A 20,146-nucleotide genomic window follows, 5' to 3' on the forward strand; every position below is an offset into this window, starting at 1 on the left:
ACCCTTAGGAAAGAGTAGGTGTGCACAGATGAGCATAATCTGTTAGTTGCCCATTGCTGTATCTAGTCTACCCTTTTCTCTTAGTAACAGAACTCTAATTTGGAGTTCACACATTGCAGCCCACAGTAAAAAAAAAGACTACATTTCCCAGCCTTCCTCACAGTTAGCTATGACCACATGACCAGATCTCTGGCCAAGGAGACGTAAGCAGAAGTGTTGCAGGACTTCTGGGGAGGCTGCTTCAAAAGGTGCTGGAAGGAGCCCAGTTTTTACTTGCCTGCCTTTACTATCTTCTGCTTGCAATGAGGACATGATGGCTGGCACTCCAGCAATCATCTTGGACTCTGAGGGACATGGAAAATGAAAGGCATGCAGTCAGATGGTCTAACAAAAAGATGGGAGTCCAGATGTCTGACCATTCCACAGCTATCACACTAGCCTTCAGTGGCCTCCCTCTGGATTTCTATGTGAGAGAGAAAGGCTCTTCTGTCTTAGTTTAGTCATTGTTGTGTTGTCTTGGATTTTTCTTTTTTTTTTTTTAGACAGAGTCTCACCCAGGCTGGAGTGCAGTGGCATGATCTCAGCTTACTACAACCTCTGCCTCCCAGGTTCAAGTGATTCTCCTGCCTCAGCCTCCTAAGTATCTGGAATTACAGGTGTGTAAAACCATGCCCAGCTAATTTTTTGAATTCTTAGTAGACATGGGGTTTCACCATATTGGCCAGGCTGGTCTCGAACTCCTGGCCTCAAGTGATCCACCTGCCTCGGCCTCCCAAGGTGCTAGGATTACAGGCATGAACCACCGTGCTCAGTCCGTTGTCTTGGATTTTTAGTAATCACCATGGGTACAATATATCACAGATCTAGGTAATTAGGATTCAGAGTCACTCAGAGACAACGGTTCTCAAACTGTAACCCTGATCAACAAGCTTGACATCACCTGGGAACTTGTTAGGAATGCAAATTCCTGAACTCCACTCCAGATTTACTGAATAAAAAACTCTGAGAGTGCAGCCCAGCAATTTGCTTTAATAAGCTCTCCAGGTAATTCTGATGCAAGCTCAAGTGTGAGAACGACTAGTCTAGAGCAAGATTTCTCAACTAGGCATGCTCGGGGCTGAACAATTCTTGGTTGTGGGAGACTGTCCTGTGCATTGTGCGATATTCAGTGCCATCCCCAGCCTCTACTCACTAGATGCCAGAGCCACACCCCCAACCCAATCCTAGGCGTGATCATCAAAAATGTCTCAGACATTGGGGTATGCCTGGGATAGGGAGAGTGGGGAGCAAAATTGTCCTCAGTGTAGAAACACTGTCCCAGAGGAGTGATTCTTTCTTCATCTTGGCTATGCTATAGAATCACCTAGCAAGCTCTTCAGAATTCCACTGTCTCAGCCTCATCCCAACCCAGTTAAGGCAGAATCTATGAGGGCAGGATGGAGACAGCAGTGAAAACTCCCTGGCTGAGTGCAATGATGAGCCAACGTTAAGAACTGCTCATTGCAGAGAGCAAGCCAACCACAAGAGGAACTGTATGCTCCGAGCTGGTAAAGGTACTGAACCCTGATTGTGAGCAGGACATAAGAGGTTCCAAAGCAACAACTGTAATAAGAGTGGCTGGGGTAGACTTGGGAACCAATGTTGTACCTGCCAGATGGGTGACTAGACGGGGTGGAATTCCTGGCAGCTGTGTCACCTCATTTCCCATAAGAACAGGGTGGACACCTTTCAGTCTCTCACATAAATAACCACACAAAGCCTCAGTTTCCTCCCCTAATAAACAGCACACAATAAGCCAGCTCCCACAAGGTGCTAAGCATTAGCTCATCCCACGAAAAGAACTGTCTTAATAAAGGCAGCCATGTGACCGTGGGCCTCTTTCAAGATAAACTCCATGGGCACAAGGATACTCTCTGAGCAAGCACAGAGTTCACATATATTTAATGGAACCCTGACAATAAGCTTGGCAATGGGGCCATAATGGAGGTAGAGAAGGAAGGATTAAATGAGAAACCAGCGGCCAAGAATGAGGGAGGGATGAATAAGCAGATGCCCTCTCCTTAAAAAGAAAGATTAAGTCCCATATAAATTCTTTCTCCTGCCGGGACTGACTTTTTTCTTCATGATTTCATTCCCAGCCTGCTCTGCTAAAATGCTGAGCCGAGCTTTTCCTTGTTTCCCTTGGCCTAAATCATTAAGTCCAGGATGTCAGTAGGGGGAGGCAAGGAGGGTATAGAGAAGAGGAGAAGAAAAGGAAGAAGCTGACTCTCACTCTCTCAGGTGCACCAAGTCACTGCAGGACCAGGATCAACGGCTTCTCTGCACTCTGCATTTTCAGCTCCACCTGGCTAGCCCAGATGGAAAGATAAAGGAACACGTACCAGTCTATAAAGTATACAGAAAAAGCCAACTCCCAGTGTATCTCCCAGAGGCCTTAGGGCCAGCATGTCCATTCTTTCCCAAGGGATTTGCCTTCTATTCTTTCAGTCCTTTTACTGCAGCTGATTGGGACAAGGAAGAAGAAACCCAATTGCTCCATACCAGCAAGACCAGAAAGACAAGGAACCCAGGATTCTGTTCCAGGTTCCTCTTCTGTGCCTAAGGATTTCCAACAGGTCACTGCAACAAGTGAGTCTGAAGAATATAGGGCCTTGTTGCTTCCAGTGTTCCCACCTTCCTTTTTCTTTCTTTTTTCGAGATGTTGTTTCGCTCTTGTCACCCAGGCTCACTGCAACCTCCGCCTCCTGAGTTCAAGCGATTCTCCTGCCTCAGCCTCCTGAGTAGCTGGGATTACAGGCACGTGCCACCACGCCTGGCTAATTTTTATATTTTTAGTAGAGATAGGGTTCCACCATGTTGGCCAGGCTGGTCTCGAACTCCTGACCATGTGATCCACCTGCCTCGGCCTCCCAAAGTGTTGGGATTACAGGTGTGAGCCACTGCACCCAGCCCACCTTCCTTTCCTTACCCTCACCACCCCCTCCTCACAAAGTCTAAGCGATCTCCCACTTGACTCAAGTCCCTGGGTTCCCTCCAGCCAGTAAACCTCGTGTGCAAATGTCCTGACTCTTGCAAACGTGTTAAAAAACAAACCTTAAAAAGCTTCCAGATGTTCTGTTTGTATTGTGGTGCTTCTCTGCTCTGGTCTCCAGAGGCCAATACGCAGTACACAGCATCCTGACTGCCCAGATAAAATATGAGGCAGCCAAGAGGCACAGCCTGGGGGTGAGTGGGGATGACCCTTCCCCCAGGACCACAGCTTCCCCAGTTCACCCGTTAACTCTTCCATTGTCAAAGGGCAACTTTCCACGCAAAAACCTTCAAAGGGCTGCAAAGGAACTAAGCTTTTAGGTTTTGCCTCCTCTGAGTGTCCACCTCACCTCACCACTAAACTTCTCACACCAACTGCCTTTGGGATGTTGAGTCAGGGACTCAACGACACAAGAGTGACCCTCCTACTTAAGATGCTAAGTTACCATTTTCAAGGATATCTTAGGAGCTGGACCATCCAGAACGAGGGAACAGAGTTCATGGGTTGTCGAGGCCCCTCTGGGGCTGGTGGCCTCTGATCTACAGAAAGGTAATTGCCAACGGGCCAGCTTGTGCACACACAGCCACACACGCAACCCAAGGTGCACGCACCTGAGGGCCCACGATTCTTTGCACAGGGTGACGCCTGCTCCCTTTGATGCTTGCCGGATGTGTTCCCATTGGGCAAAAACCAGGCCTCAATAAAACCCGGCATTATCAAGAGGCCGGTGGTTTGTGATTGCACCAGCCTGTTATCTCCGAGGCCCTGGGTGGGGCTGCTTTGCGGTTCTCCATTGAAAAGCATTAACTTATAGGCAGATCAAAGACCCTCCCGAACCAGCCGACCTGGATCCCTTGTTTGTCCCGGTGGACTGTGCCAAAAGATGGACTTTAAAGATAATAGGTACCCTGGTCCCAGACTCCCTTCTGCCCTCTCCTTATCATGCACTATGTCCCTCAGGGGCCATCCAACAGCCAATCATAAAGCCTTTCCTTCTCTTTCTTCAGATGACCCATTTAACAGCAAGTAGGGGACCTGGCCAGACAGAGTCCTGGCCCTACTGCAACAATGAGGGTCGAGGGAGAGAGAGAAACAGTGACTTTGAGACCAGGCAGGAGCTCTTCTCCCCTTTGGGAATCAGGCCAGGAGTAAGAGTCCAGAGAGAAGGTCGCTGGTTCCACTCTCTCCTCATGAGGGATAAACTGCCAGGTCCTCTTCCCTTGGTCCCTAAAGTTCCCTGTTGGCCTCTACTACCCACCCAGATGTTTGAGAGCCAGCGGTCAGTCTGCAGTGAGGACACAGTGGGACCTCTGAGTTGTTTGGATCTGGGTCACCGAGCAGGACTGCCCATTGATATGGGAGAGAAAGAGCACGTATCCCCAGACTGTGGGTGCTGGCAGCCTGCTCACCTCCTGATGTTCCCCAGCCCGGTAGTGCAAGTCGACCTGGTCAGCTGCAGGCTGCAGTAGCAGCCATGTTTTCCTTCTTGTACTGAGGGTACCAAGCTCACTGTCTGGCAATGAAGAGGCAAACGAATGAATGAATGAACAAATGAACAAATGAATGGATCGTGAGCAACACAAGCTAGTCATCTTAAAGCATGGGAGGCCCTTAGAACACGAACCCACTCATTCCTGCCAATGGGAAAACACTTCAGGTGGTAATCCTCAGAGATCCCACAGCTTACTGAAACGAAGTCAGATCAGGGTTCCAGTCCTGGGTTAGTTAGCCTCTTAGGAGTGGTAGGCTCCTGGGCAAGTTACCTCAAATCTCTTGAGCCCATCTGTAAAACAGGGATAATTTCTAGGCTTGTTGTGAGGACTGAGTTAAAATATGAAAGACTCAATTTTTTTTTGTTTTTTTTGAGATGGAGTCTCTTTCTGTTGCCAGGCTGGAGTGCAATAGCACGATCTCGGCTCACTGCAACCTCTACCTCCCGGGTTCAAGTAATTCTCCTGCCTCAGCCTCCCAAGTAGCTGTTACTACAGGCACCCACCACCTCGCCCAGCTAATTTTTGTATTTTTAGTAGAGACAGGGTTTCACCATGTTGGCCAGAATAGTCTCGATCTCTTGACCTCACGATCCGCCCGCCTCGACCTCCCAAAGTACTGGCATTGCAGGCGTGAGCCACCATGCCTGGCCTATTTGTTCTTATTACTCTATTTCCCTACGGCATTATCTCCATTTCAAAAATACAGTCAGCACCTTTCTGAAGAGGAAGGACATTAAGCCACTTCCATGGTTATTTTTCTGCTATAAACCACTCCTAAAAAGTATACAATAAAGCCCAGATCCATCTTCCATTACTCCTTTTCTTTTCCTTTTTAAATCAATAAGTTGTTTGTAACATTTAGATTAACCCTTACCTGGCCTCCTTCTATATTCCCTCAACCACCCCTAAAAGTTCTGAGAACTTATGTCCACGAGCAGGGAGGAAGGAGGTAATGAAGGCAGGAGTCATGATCAGGGCCCTTAAAACACCCTCACATGAATGATTTAGCTCAGCTACTGGTAAAGACATGATTCCAAAACAGCTAAGACTAATCCAAACTCTAGCTTGGCTATTATTTCATGCTACCTTACATGGAAATCCAACTCCTATATCTTTCCCTTGTATCTTTCATCTTTCTAATTTGTGTTCTCTCTTCCTTGAACCCCTGGTTTGTCTGTCTCTGTCTCACTCTCATTAGAGACACCACGGTCTTATGAGCCAAGATAGGCCAACTCAACTGGAAACGATGCTTATGGGGGCTCTGTCTGTTCTGCCTGGTCCTGGCCCCGCATGGCCTGGCCAGCTTGTGGTATCTGTGCCAAGGTGAGTGGGGGAGCTGGGCCTCGGCACCCTCCCATCACGGCGGGGCCAGGCTGTTACCCAAGGCTGCAGCTGGACTGTCAGAGGCACAGGGAGGTCAGGCAGCAAGTTCACAGAACAGGCCACCCACACGGCACATCAGGGCTGCTGGACTGTCCCCAGGGCCAGAGCCGCTCTGGCCCTTGGCCCTGACTCGGAAGACTCCACCATATGGCCTCCCTCTGGGAGGGTGAGAGGAAGAAAAGAAGTAAACCAGGGGCTAGGAAGAGCCATGCTGCCCTCTGAATGCCAGAGATCCTTCTTGGGCATGGGGTTGGTGGGTATTAGATTTGCTCCCAGCAGGTCTGAGACAAGAAAGGGGGTGTCCAATAAATGAAATGGGTAACAGCTGATAGCAATATGATGGATGAGCAGATGAGACTGGGCTCTCCTTTCTGCTCTTCTCGGGTTCTCTCTCTCTCTCTCTCTCTCTCTCTCTCTCCAGCCCCTAAATGTGTTTACAGGGTTTAATCTGAACTTCAAAACCCTAAAGTTTTTGGGAGACTTCACACTTTTCTAATTAAAGACCCAAACTGGATTTTCATGTTTGCAGAGAACTTTGACCAAAAGTGTAGGCAGCAGAGCAAAACAGGAAGAGAATGATCTCTCTCTTGTTCTCTTGTTTTCTTGTTTCTCTCTCTCTCTCTCTCTCTCTCTTTCTCCTCCCCCTAAAAAGTACTGGGGGTTAGGGGAAGGAAGCAAACAAAACCTCTCTGCAGCTTTGGCCCCTAAGTCCCCTGAGCCTGCCAGTGTTCTGTTGACAGCCTTTCTCTTTCTGCGGTCCTACAGGCAAGAGTTCCATCCCTGTTGGGGCAGGGGTGGGGGTGGGGAGAGCTGGGCAAGGCTCTGGGAAAAGAGAGGAAGGAGGCAAAGAGTAGATTCTCTGGCACAGCTGCCAAGAAAAGAGCCCGAATGCCTCGTCTCAGCGGAAGGCAACCCTCCTGGGCTCCCAGGCATGCTGGGGCTTGCTAAAAACCAGAGCCCTGGCTGGCAGAGGCGGTGGACAGGGAACCAGAATTCAAAGGGGCGGCCGAAGGAGGGGGTTGCGGGGGAAGAGGGGGAGGTTTCAGTGAATCATATAAATTAGAGACAGAAAGGATGTCAGGCCACCTTCATTTCCTTCCTCTCCTAATGGGAATTATCTCATTAGCCCCAAGCTTCCTAGAGGCTAACTTTAAATGATTCCTGTAATGGGGGTTTCAATGTACACTCCACCTCCCCATCCGATCTGACTCTTAGGAGAGCTAAGAAAGGCTCTTAAAGGAACAGCAACAAAAAGACACCAGTACTATCTACTGACCACTGAATATGTCATGCAACCTAAGGATGGCCCTTTCTCCTAGGTCCACTTTTAGGAATTTATTGTGAGAAAATAGTCATGAATATGGTGATGAGCCAAATAATGGCACAAGCTCTTGCTCCCCTCCACTCCCTAATAAAAGACAGCCATGTTCTAATCCCTGCTATGTATGAATGTTACCTTATAGTATATGGTAAAAGGGACTTGGCAGGTGGAATTAAGTTAAAGGTCTTGAGATGGGGAGATTATCCTGGATTATCCAGATGGACCCCAAATGTAGCTATAAGAGTTCATATAAGAAGGAGGCAGAGGGAGACTTGACTACAGAGAGAACTCCACAAAGGCAGAGACTGGAGTGATGTGGCTCCAAGCCAAGGAATGCCAGCAGTCATCAGAAGCATAAAAACAATTATCCCCTGAAGCCTCCAAAAGAAACCTGCCCTACTGACAATGACTTGGTTTTAGCTCCAGAAGTCTCAGGCAGACTTCTGGCCTCCAGAGCTACAAGAGAAAAATCTGTGTTGCTCTAAACCATCAAGTTTGTGGTAACTTACCACATCAGCTTCAGGAAGCTAGTACAGATAAAAATAACATTTTTGCTGCAAGGATTGTCATCAGAGCCTTACTTTACAGCAAAAGGGAAAAAAATGTTGGAAACATAAAAAAAAAACTATTAAAAAATAACCATGTCATGTTCCTACAATGAAATACTAAACAATCAAGAAAATATTGAACTATTACTTAATGATAAAAGATTAACATCCTATAACTAAGTATGGTTCCTAAGTATTTCCATTGCTTTTATACATTTTTCTAATAGTAAGCATCTTATAATTCCTTCTGTCATTGTATAAGTTACATGTTTATTTGCAGAGTGGTATGAGTGTTAAGGATGGTTTGATCCCTTTCTATGAATAAAGATGCAGGAACTGGTGGAAATTTAGTAGAGGAGGTCAAACAGAGCAGGGGGTCCAGAGCTGGCATCCTTCTGGGCTCTGAAAACCCCCAAGGTTCCTGGAAAAAAGACTCTATACACACCTCATCCTGGCACCATGGGGCATCTGGCCTGTAGACCCTGCCCGCTAACAAATGAACGAGTCCAGTCTCCTTACCATGCAGCGCAATTCTGCAACCCCCCACCTCAAGTCTATTTCTCGGGAGAAACAGACTTGAGGTGGGGGGTTGGGGATTGGGCTGCAAAAATAACCCTCAAAGCATGGTTATTTTTGCCTCCTTACTCGTATCTGTCTCTCAAGGTTGGGTGGTGTATTAGTTTACTAGGGCTGCCATTTCAAGTTAGTACAAACTGATGGCTTAAAACTGTGAGAGAACGTATTCTCTCACAGTTCCAGAGGCCAGAGGGCCAAAATCAAGGTATGGAGAGGGTTGATTCCTTCTGGTAGTTTTAGGGGAGAATCTGCCCCCTGCCTCTCTCCTGACTTCTGCAGTCAATCCTCAGCATTCCTTCGCTTGTGGATGCACCACTCCAATCTCTGCTCCATCTTCATAGTGCCTTCCTTTCTGTCTTCTTCTAAGGATGTATCACTGGATTTAGGACCGGAATCCAGGATGATTTCATCTCAAGATCCTTAGCTAATTACACGTGCAAAGGCACTATTTCCAAATAAAGTTAGATTCTGAGATTCTAGATGGACATGGATTTTGGGAGATCACTACTCAAACTATTACAGAAAGCCTTCAACTTCTCTTTCTCTTTGGAGACAGGGTCTCACTCTGTAGCCCTGGCTGGAGTAAAATGGTGCCATCTTGGCTCACTACAACCTCCATCTCCCAGGCTTAAGTGATCCTCCCACCTGGATCCTCTACAAAAAATACAAAAATGAGCCACCATGCATGACTAATTTTTGTAGAGACAGAGTCCCCCTATGTTACCCAGACTGGTCTTGAACTCCTGGGCTCAAGGAACCCGCCCACCTCTGCCTCCCAAAGTGCTGGGATTACAGGTATGAGAGACCATAGCCCACCCCCCTGCTCTCTCTCTAGTTCAGTTCATTATTTTCTCTAAGTTTCAGTAATTCCACAAGGTCTTCTCTGATTCTTCCAGGTCCCATCCCTTCACAGAACTTTTCTGTAGTCTGCATTCCACAATTCAGCCATACTGCCATACTCCCATCCCCTGTTCATTGCCTAGGACCCACAGATGGAAGTATCCAAAGGTAGATGGACACTCCCTAAACGGATGAACTTCCCACCAACTGCAGGTGCCAATGTTAGAATGGGTAGCCTCAGGAGAGATAAAATTCTCCATCATTAAAGTGTCCAAGCAGAAAGCACCTATCTGGACAGGCTGGGAGGATGCTGTGGGTCTGAATGGGAGATGGAATTAGGTGGTCAAAAAGAGTCTGATTTTATTAAATATGAGAGCAAAGACTATACTCAAATAACTTAGCACAGTGCTGAGCACTGAAAAGGCACTAAGCAGATGGGTGTTACCCCACTAGGGATGCTCCCTTAAATCTCAGTCTTCCTCCTTTCAACAAATGCATGAAACTCTACAAAGCAAAATAAACCATGAGAAAGAAAATGCTAAGACTGAGACTATTTGTATATTCAATGGCCATTTGCAGACCACCTCCTTGGTATACTGCACTATGGGATAGAATCTGACACTCTTATGCAAGTCTCTCTTCTTTGATGGCAAGGTGACGAGCAGGGCATGGTGACATGAGCCTGTAATCCCAGCTACTTAGGAGGCTGAGGTGTGAGAATCATTTGAGCTTGGGAGTTCAAAACCAGCCTGGACAACATGGTGAGACCCCATCTTCGATTTTTTAAAAAAGCAGCAGCAGCAGAAGGTGATAAACCAGGGCCAATCTCATGCCAGGAGACACCTAAATCAGTACCCCCAATGGTTACGTGGCCTGAGAAAGGAACTCAATGCCACCAGAGTGTCTAGATCAGCAGCTGGAGGGTCCCTTGGCTAAACCTAAGAGATGGGGTTCTGGGATCTATTTTTGTGCCTGCCCAACCCACTAAGGAAGGGAGAGAAGGCAAAGGAGCTGCTTTCTGCAGCAGCCAAGGGCAGGCTGTCTGCTCATCCTGGAGCCCAGACAAAGCACACCCACCCGGTGGTGATTTATCAGCCGTGGGAGGCCCAAGAAGCTCTTAAGCCGCAGGTGGGTGCCTGTAAAGCCACCCTCCCTGGGGAGCACAGACCTCAGGCCTCGCTCTGCTGCTAATCACCATAAGCACCCCGGTGCCTCAACCCCGATCTGGGTGGCCCTTAACCACTCCCAAAGCCCTGTCACATGCTCGGTGATCTCAGCCGGCCTCACAGAAACCCTGTCAAGTAAGCAGGTCAGGTGTTGTTATTATTCCCACTTTACAGATGGGGAAACTCTGGGGGAGCAGTTCGATGGTTTGCTCAGGGCCACCCAGGAAGCGCATGTCCCAATTCCTCCCATAGACTAGGCAGGCAAGTGGCATCCCCACTCCCTCTGCGCCGCCCGCCAGCGCTTGAGGGTTTTACAAAGGTGGCAACAAATACCAGGGATGTCTCTTCCCCCTGGGCCCTGGGTCCCTTTTTGGGTGCTGGAGAGCCTGACTCACTAAAACTCCTGTGTCTTTCTGTTCAATCATCCTCCCTCCTCCTGCTTGACAGTTTGGAAGTGGAGGGGCAGGGCCCTGGCAGGAGTAGGCATAGCTTGTGCCCAGGCTGAGCCTCCCCCAGGAGCAGTCAAACATGCCTTTTGGGATCTGGGAGGAGAAGCTGCCCATTCTGTACTTTTCCAGACGTGGAGAAAGAAAGGAGAATGCAGAGCTGATTTGAACTCCTGGCTCAACTCATGAGCCCTGCAGAGGTCCTCAGAGATGAGCCCTGTGTTTTACTAAGCAGCCCCAGGAAGTGGTTTGGGGGACTTCAGAGCAGAATGGAGCAAGAGGAACACTGCCCTTGTTGGGGGCCAGAGGTCAGTGTGGTGTGAGTTAGTGATCCTTAGGCCAAGGGCCTCCACAGGAGGGTGGGGCCCCTGGACCCACATAACCCACGCTTCCCAAAGGCCTTCACTGCAGATTTGATGGAGCCGCAGGAACCAGGACTCACGGAGGTGGCACCTGCAGGGCCAGGAGGAGAGAAACATGCAGATGGGGCCAGCCCCTCCATAGCCCACTCCTCCTGGAAGCCCAGAGTCTGGCTGGCTCCTTGAACCTGATCTCCTAAACAGGACAAAAAAAAAAAAAAAAAATGTCGTTGTGATTTCCCCTGACCAACACACTTCTTCTTCCCTCTTTCCCAACCCCTGTGCAATCTGCACCCTCAAGAGGCACCTGGGGAGCCACCAGCAGCTAAGAGTTCAAGGGCCTCCTCTGCATTTGGGGTCAGGCAGAGAGGAGCCACAGCAAGGGAAGGTGAGTGGACAGCTGCAAGCTGTGAAAAGCCAAGCTGCCTCCAGGCATCTAGGCCTGCGTTTGGTTCCCATGACACTCTTACTGGCAGCGTTAATAACTAACCACGTCCCAGACAGGTGCTGGCGGCCTAGCCTTAGGAGTTCTTGTTCAGGGCTGGAAATGAGTCACTTCCCTTTTATAGTTTGCTAGGAGACTGAGTCACCCAGGGGCCGACCGTTTCACACAAGTTCTCACACCCTGGCCAACTAATATCCACGTTCATACCCTAGACCTACCCATCTACCAGGTCAGCCGGGCCCAGTGGGGCTGACCCTCTTGGTCTATGTCAAACAGCATCCCCGGGAGTGACTCAGTCCCTGCCTTCTCCCTTTGTCCCCCAACTCTCTCAATGGAGATGGCCCACTCAACATCCCAAGAGGCAGCTCCTGCCTGGGCAGCTGTCTGAGAAGGACAGAGTCTGACAGGTGGGCGCCCATGCCCGAGGCCCAGTTAGATCCACCTCATCTTTGACCTTACTCTGAACATTGCTCTCGTGCGTCCTCAACCCTTTGTTTGGAAACCAAAAATACCAGAAGTGGAAAGGTCCAGAGCTGATGGACTAAAGGACAAAACTGCGATGCAGTAAGTCAGCTTCGTCCCTCTCGGGAAGGGCAGAGGCTGAAAGCAGGTAAACTGAGGTCCATGACTGTTAATACACTCGCCTACTTCAGGAGTCAGATGGGAGGCAGGATAGGTCACCAAATCCAAGGCTCTGGGCACCCACACTCCTCAGGTGACTCTGCTGTTAATTTCTCAGGAGTAATCTCTTGATAGACAATAAATAAATGTCATTCGAAAAAACAAGGTCATATGCATTTTTCAGTAACCCTTCTTTCCCACTCTAATATGGCCTCTCTTACGTTTGCCAGCAGGTGGGTACCCATGCCCAAGACCCAGTGACATCCACCTCACTTTTGACCTTTACCCTAAACACTGCTCTCAAAACTCCTCAACCCAAGGGGTGCATTTGGTCCCTCTTTTTTAATTTAAAAATTTATTCTTCTTAATTAAAAAAGAGAGTGTATTTAAGAGAAAAAGAAATAATGAAACTAAAAAACAGGAGGTTAAAAAAAAAAAAACCTCCCCAAAATAGTTTGGGGGTTTACTTTTTTTTTTTTAATCCTCAGAAAGTCCCTCTTGCTACCTGGTTTCTAAAACAGACAATCAACAGAGACGACATCAGATTAAACAGCACTGGGTGTCTCACTGCCAGGGGCTCCAGGCAGGTGTGAGACTGACAGGTTGAGAAAAGATGACACTATTTCTTCCCTTAGAAGATGAAAATCGAGGAGGAGAAATGACAGCAGAGGCTGAGCCCCGGGTGTGGTGGGAAACGTGACACCCTGCCAGCCGTTGGCCTTTTGGGTGAACTCCGCTCGCTCCTCTCCATGGGACGACGCTGTAACCTGGCGCTTGTTAGCTCCCCCATCTCTCAGGTGTCACAGCCAAACTCACCCCGGGGGCTCGGAAATCTCCGCCTGTGGCTGTCTCACCTCCACAGAGCCCCCCTGGACTTTCCAAGCCTGCATTTTGAACTCTGTTGGCTGCGGCCGTGGCTTTCACTTGACCTCTGCCAAGAGAGAGAGGGGCTTTCCCTGGGACACACGTCTTGCACATAGCAGCTAAGAGCGCCAGCCAAGCTTCGTCGATAGCACCAAGGGTCCAGATGCCAGGAGAGAGACTCCACCCCCAGAGGCGGCTCGAGAGTCCAAGTGAGTCATGAGGTCTGACCAGCAACCATAATGTCCCAGGGTGAAGTGGGAGGCCTGGAGATGGAGCCTGCGCAGGGACAGGAACCACAGTGACTCACAGTTGGACCCTGAGGGGAAGTTCCATCTGCAAGTCCTCTAAATGGCTCCGGTCCCCGGGTGAGCTCATCCCCACTGCCGCTGACACTCAGAACCAGGACTGGCTTCTTTCTCCCAGGGCCCGGGTTTTTCACTCTCAATTATGGTTATGGCAGAAACCAACATTCGAGCCGCAGCACCTCTCCCCTACCCACCACACACACACATGATGGATGGACCTGGGGAGAGAGAGTGTCCTCCTGGAGCGTCAGAATTTTCATCTTTAAAAATAGTCCTTCCTCCTCATGATCTCACCACAGAAACTTTTGGAGCTATATGGTAGGGAATGTGACAGTTCTTTAAAAGGAAGTACGCGAAATCCACACAGGGCAGTAACACTGTAATATCACTGTTTATAACTGTGGCTCCAGGGACCCAGCCATGAGGCTACCATCTTGCTCCATCTCCCTGGGCCATTGGTCTGGGAGCGGAAGAATGCAAGGCACTGGGGAGGAAGGTGTCCACACTGCCCAGGAGCCTGGCGGGATCACTCAGAAAGACACTCAACCTTGGGAGAAACACACAGCGAAAAGCCCCACCACTCCCATTGCCCTTTCCTTTCTCTAAGCGTTTCCAACAGACAGCAACATGTACACAATTCTAAGGCTTCATCAGGTAGAAGGGGGTTCTGGTGCGGCCCTCAGCTAGCTCTCCGCAGTGTGCGTGAACAGCAAGGTCCCCCAACAAAGGGCACCAGGCATTCATTCCCTTATAGATTCTGTTTCCAGGTTATATGCAATTACAGGACAGTTGCTAATCACCAACAAGACGGGGGCCGTCCCGGGAGCATTCTAAGAAAGACACGCTGGTTCTGTGAGCTCTGAAGCACCCTTAGTCTGTCCTGCCTGGAGGATCAATGTGGCTGGAGGACGAGAAAGACAAAAGAGGAAAGACGGCTGAACCATTCATTGCTGCCGTGGTCAACTTGTCCTTTCTTGGAGGGAGGAGGAGGAAGACGGGAGGGAGCTAAGAGGCCACAAGACAACAAGGAGACCCCGCAAAGAGTTTCAGGGGGCCATGAAGAATGATCTCAAGCAGTATTAGCTGCTCCATGGCATGATACTGTCCCCGTTGGGTGTTCCCTGCACTCTGTACCCCTCATGCCCTAACACCATCAGAACAGGAAGAAGGCTACATTTGCTGTCTCTCTCCCTATCCATCTTCCCCTCTCCCTTTCATTTCCTTTTTTTTTTTTTTTTTTTGCTGCTGGGGCTGCAATCTGCCAGTGTGACCCCTGGTAGCTCTGCAGGCAGGAGGGTGAGGAGAATGGCCCTCATATGAAGCCACAACCCCAATGAAAGAGGTTATCCTGAATCTGGGAGTCACATAGTTGTTGAGTATCAGTCCCTGAGATGTGGCACCGTGGCGCTTCACCTCATCACCACCATCAATGTCATTCTATGGTAACGTGTGTGTGCCACTGTGTGCCAGGGACACAAACAGGCACATTCAATATCCCTCCTGCTTGGACCCTTCCCCCGCCCTCACCTCCTCCCACTGGTCTCCCTGTTGCTCTCAGCTTCCCTGTAAAGAGGTCTTTTTCACACTGAGTTGGATCACAGCATGCTTTGCTCAAAACCCTGCCTGGCTCCCAGGTCCGTCAGAGGGAAGGCCCAAGGCCTCCGGGCCTGACCTGGTCTGGTGGTCACCGCCCGCTCAGCGCTCACTGAGCTCGATTCTCAAGCACACTATATACTCACGCCTGCTTTGGGCCTTGATGTACCTGCTCCCTCTGTTCCAAGGGCTCCAAAACATCCTCCTGCAAGTCTGTGCTCAAATGTCGCCTTCTCCGTTCAGCCCTGCAACCTGCCCTCCACCCCTCTCCCTGCGTTGCACACTGGAGCTGCCTTTCCTGCCTCTGTTTTTTATTTTTTTTATTTTTATTTTTTCCATAACACTATCACCTCCTTACATACTAGATAATTTACATACTTACTATTTTTTACTGTTTAGCCTGCCCCACCTTGACAGCCAGTGTGGCTGCAGGACAGGAAAGACAAAAGAACAATGATGGCTGACCCAATGCTTCCCATCTTTCCTGGCCCCATGATATGGTTTGGCTCTGTCCCTACCCAAATCTCATCTTGAATTGTAGCTCCTATAATTCCCAGTGTTGTGAGAGAGACCTGGTGGGAAATAACTGAATCATGGGGACAGTTTCCCGTATCCTGTTCTCATGGTAGTGAATAAGCCTCACGAGATCTGATGGTTTTATAAGGGGAAATCCCTTTTGCTTGGTTCTCATTCTGTATTGCCTGCCACCACGTAAGACGTGCCTTTTGCCTTCTGCCATGATTGTGAGGCCTCCCCAGCCGTGTGGAAACGTGAGTCCATTAAACCTCTTTTTCTTTATAAATTACCCATTCTCAGATATGTCTGTATCAGCAGCATGGAAATGGACTCATATACCCCATTAGAAGCCAAGCTCCATGCCAGCAGGATGGAGCCTGTTTTGTTCAGTGCCTGTTCTCTGCCTAGAGAGAGCAGTCCCAGCGAACAGTGTGTGTCCTGTAAATATCTATTAGGTGAGTGAATGAATGAATGAACTGATGAACAAGTGAAGGGTGGAATTGCTGCCACTCACGGGGAGGGGACTATGCATCTTATGGAATGAGCTGGTCTTCAGGATGGGGTTCCCTGGGGAGTGGGGGAGAGGGCTGGCAAAGGCAGAAGGTGCTGCTTCCAGAAAGGCAGGCCCGCAGTTTGCCTGGAAATCCCCTTGGCATCACTCATCAACCCCCACCCCAATACACATCCAAACCCAAACAGTAGCTGAAGAGTAACTTCAACCATAGACTCTTTCCAGGCCCACGCTCCCACCGGTTGAGTGCATGCCGTCATCTGGGCCCCTACTGCATGCTCCTTGGATCCCAGGATGACCAGTAAAGAAAGGATGGTGGGGGATGAAAGAGATTCCCTCCCACCCTCATCCCACTCTCAACGCACTAGCTGGGAAGGCAGAGCCAGCACTGCAGGTGAAGCTCTGAAGGTGAGATGGTGGGCAGGTAAAAGAGCTGCCAGTCCCATGGTCCCATGGCTGTGGGGTTTTAAGCAGGTGAGGTACACAGATGGTGACACAGGGAGGGGGTGTGCTGAGCATGGTGGCAGGGTGCAGTCAAGTCCAGTCTTGGGGTGGGATACAGACCAGGTGAGCTGGGCTGAAAGGATCCAAATGTGCGTGGGAAGTGATGGGAAGTGAGGTGGAGTGTCCAGTGAGATTTGGTTGCTGGGATAATAAACAGAGAGCCATGATGGATTTTTTTCTAATAAGAAAATGCCATGTCCAATGCTGGATTTCAGAAAGAGGCTTAGGGAAGAGACCAATAGGATTACTTTGGGGAGGAAAGACTTGGAGTCCAAAGGTTGGGGCCCCTTGTGGTTATCCCAGCTTGTTCTATGAAAGCCAACACCAGAGGGGTGGCTGGGAGAAGGGAGAGGAAGGATCAAATGGAAAATTGCTGTGGAGTCATTGTCAGGACTTAGTATTCTAGTGCGTGGGGGAGTTAAAACCAATGTCCACCTTCTATCTACTTGAGCTGCGTGGAATAAGATAAAGATAAATAAGGAAGGGAACTAATAGGCATCTATTATGACCAGACTTTGGATTTGGTTATTTCATTCAATTCTCAATCTCCCCTGAGGACAGGGTATTAGCATCAGCATCTTACAGATGAGGAAAAATTGAGGCTTTGTAATTTACCCAAGATCATATCCAGAGCTAGGGAGACTGTAAAACATAGGAAAAAAACCACTGACATTCATTGTAAATGCATAATACATCCCAGGCACTGAACTGTGTATTTTCCCATTTCACTTCAAAACATGGAAGAGATCATTTTTGTTATCTCCATTTTATAAATGTGGAAAGCATAGTTCAGAAAAGTGAAGGTCACCAGCCCCAGGTCACAAAGCAAAGACGCAGTGGAAATGGGATTTGAACCCAGGGCATCCGGGTCTACATTCTACCACTATACTAGACTGATAGTGACAAATTTGCAACATGATCTGTCTAGTTCCAAAAATGTGTCTGTATTGTACAGCAACTCAAGCAGTATTAGCTGCTCCATGGCATAATGTCCCCATTGGGTGTTCCCTGCACTCCGTACCCCTCATGCCCTAACACCATCAGAACAGAAGGAAGGGTGTATTTACTCTCTCTCCTCCTACCCATTTTCCCCACTTCCCTTTCATTTCCTTTGTTGTTGTTGTTGTTGTTGTTGTTGTTGTTGCTGCTGCTGCTGGGCCTGCAATCTGCCAGTATGACCCCTAGTGGCTCTGTAGGCAGCGGGGACAGCCCTCTCCCAGGCTTCATACTACTTGAGATGATTTGCTTCCAGTCAAATCTGACCATGTTCTGAGCTTCCAACTTAGTACTTACGACTGAGACAACCGGCGCTGTAACCGCTGTGGATGGTGGAATCTAGACAACCCTGGGCAAACCCAGCCCTTGCAGTAGGAGAGCGGCCCCTTGTTCCACATCCTGTTTTATTGGGAGCAGACTTCAGTTGGCAGCATGCCAGAAAGCCCTGATATCCCATTTAACCCCATGGACAGTCTCTGTGTTTCTGAAGGCCAGCAGGTGCAATCCACCTGTTTATCTCCTGGACCCGCAGGCTTTGAGTCACCTGCCTCATGTTCTCCCTGCAAACTGCAAGACCTCTGTGCCCTGCAGTGGACTCGGTGTGCTCAGGGCAGGTAGCAGGAGCTGTTGCATGGTGCCCCGGGGAGCTGGGAAAATTCACGGTCACTCGAAACAGCCATAGATCCCGGCAACAGCCCAGGCCTGGCTTCCTCACTCGTTAACTGTGTGACCCTGGGCAAATGACTGAACTTCAGTCTCCCCATCTGTAGATTGGGCATAACAGGACCTGACTGCTAGAGTTGTGAGAGGTGAAAATGAGTTGATTCAAGTAAAAGCCAGGAACACACAGCCTGGCCTGAATTAATTGTGATGACTGTTGGTACTTATTAGCCCGTATCTCTGGGGCTCTCCAACGGCTAACTGCAAAGCTCCTGCCTGCCAACTGCTGCTCTGAGCTGGGGGCTTTAGGGATGTCTGGGCAAAGAGTTGCACTGAAGAAGGAGCAAAACCTCAAAGCAAGAAGAGCCACAGGGAGGCAGCTGTACTATGACTGCCAAGTGCAACTCACCTCTTTCTTGTCCTTTCCTGGTACAAAGCACCCACTGAGTCAGCCAGGAACCTCTGATTCCGCCTAGAAAAATAAGAGAAGAGTTACTCCAGGAAACAAGATAATGAAACTCATCTTGAAGCTTAAATGTGGATGGAGTGGTTCCTCAGTACCAGACAGCTCCCCAAAAGCACATAGTTTAATAGCTGTTTATTCTTCCATATAGACTAAAACTACATTCATCAGAAAAAAGGGGAGTAATTCGTTTCCTATGCCAATTACGGATACAGCAAACTGAAGAATATTTTCAAAGAAATACAGTTTATTATGATCACAAACTTGACCTAGAATAAACTACGATGTAAATGGATATTTACACTGGATGGTAATTTTTTCAAGTTATAAAAATACTTAAGTTTACAATGGACATTTACTACAAAACAATCTAATGCCACAGTGCCAAGTTGTTCTGTTTTTATTGGGTCTTTTACTCCTATGATCCTATTTCTGAATTTTTATGTGTTCTAATTTATTATATGTCTGAATTCACTTAATGGGATGACATATGAGGAGCATCTAGTACCATGTCTGGTCCCTGTTAAGCACTCAATAAATATCAGCTATGCTATTATTAATTATACATTCCTGTGTGGGTTTCTCTTTCATCCCACCCATATAACTCCCGAACAAACATACACAGATATCAGCACAGTTTCTGCTGCTAAAATAGATATTTAATCTTTAAACCCAACCTCTGTTCAATCTAATTCTGACACCAGGAAGAGTAGTATTTCAAAAGGTGTTTAAAGATAATAGCCCCATTCTAACTTTCCCCATCATTAGGCTCAAAGAAATCACTCTAGACCCTTAGGTTGGCAAATGAAAACAGAGAGAAGAAAGAAAAAAGGGAAAAAGAATACCATCAGATTTGAAACAGAAAACTTGTAACCTTCACACACAAGAGAAAGGATTGTCTCTGGCTGGTGTTTGTTCTTTTGCTGGGTGTACATTATACATTATCACTCTGGTAGTTTCTGAGTTACTGAGGACAGGGCTGAGCGGGTACCCTGCGGCCAACTCCATCAATCAGCACCTACCACCAGATCGGATTGGAGGTCCCCCTGGGCTCCAGCACCCCCAACCCCCACGGCAGCAATACATGTTTGCTGGGCCTGCCTCCCACTATCACACCCATGAACTTAACCCAGGACCAACCTCGAATGCATAGGCTCTTGAATGCAGGGCAAAGGAGGTTGACAGTTTTAGCCCTGATGAATCATGCAACACTTGGGACCTAACCGGCCAATGCTGGACCTACCCTGCAAATGCTAGAAAACTCACCAAAACAGAGCAAGCAAAACTTCACAAGACCCACCAGCTCCAACCCTGGCATCTGGAATGGGTTGCTGATTCTACTTTATACAAAGCCACCCCCACGCACAACCCATTTTCAGTTTGTTATTAGGTGGAAAGCATCCAATAAACTCATTCAAGCTAAAGCCCACCTGAATGGACGTAGCTTCAGTGTTACCCCTCCATGGGGGATGCACATTTTATCCTGACTCAGTCTTAACTCTTCA

The 20,146-nt window shown here is 48.6% G+C and overlaps 1 long non-coding RNA gene across 1 annotated transcript in view; it reads right to left on the minus strand.

Moving 5' to 3' along the window:
* Positions 1-20,146, minus strand: part of LOC105506731 — a 187,777-nt gene that overhangs the window by 6,650 nt on the left and 160,981 nt on the right. The window contains exon 2 of the long non-coding RNA XR_001000987.1: positions 18,588-18,650. This is a non-coding gene — a long non-coding RNA (uncharacterized LOC105506731). The remainder of the gene's footprint in view (positions 1-18,587; positions 18,651-20,146) is intronic.

The sequence above is a fragment of the Colobus angolensis genome, unplaced genomic scaffold (genome assembly GCF_000951035.1).
Source record: "Colobus angolensis palliatus isolate OR3802 unplaced genomic scaffold, Cang.pa_1.0 Scaffold1, whole genome shotgun sequence".
NCBI lineage: Eukaryota > Metazoa > Chordata > Mammalia > Primates > Cercopithecidae > Colobus > Colobus angolensis.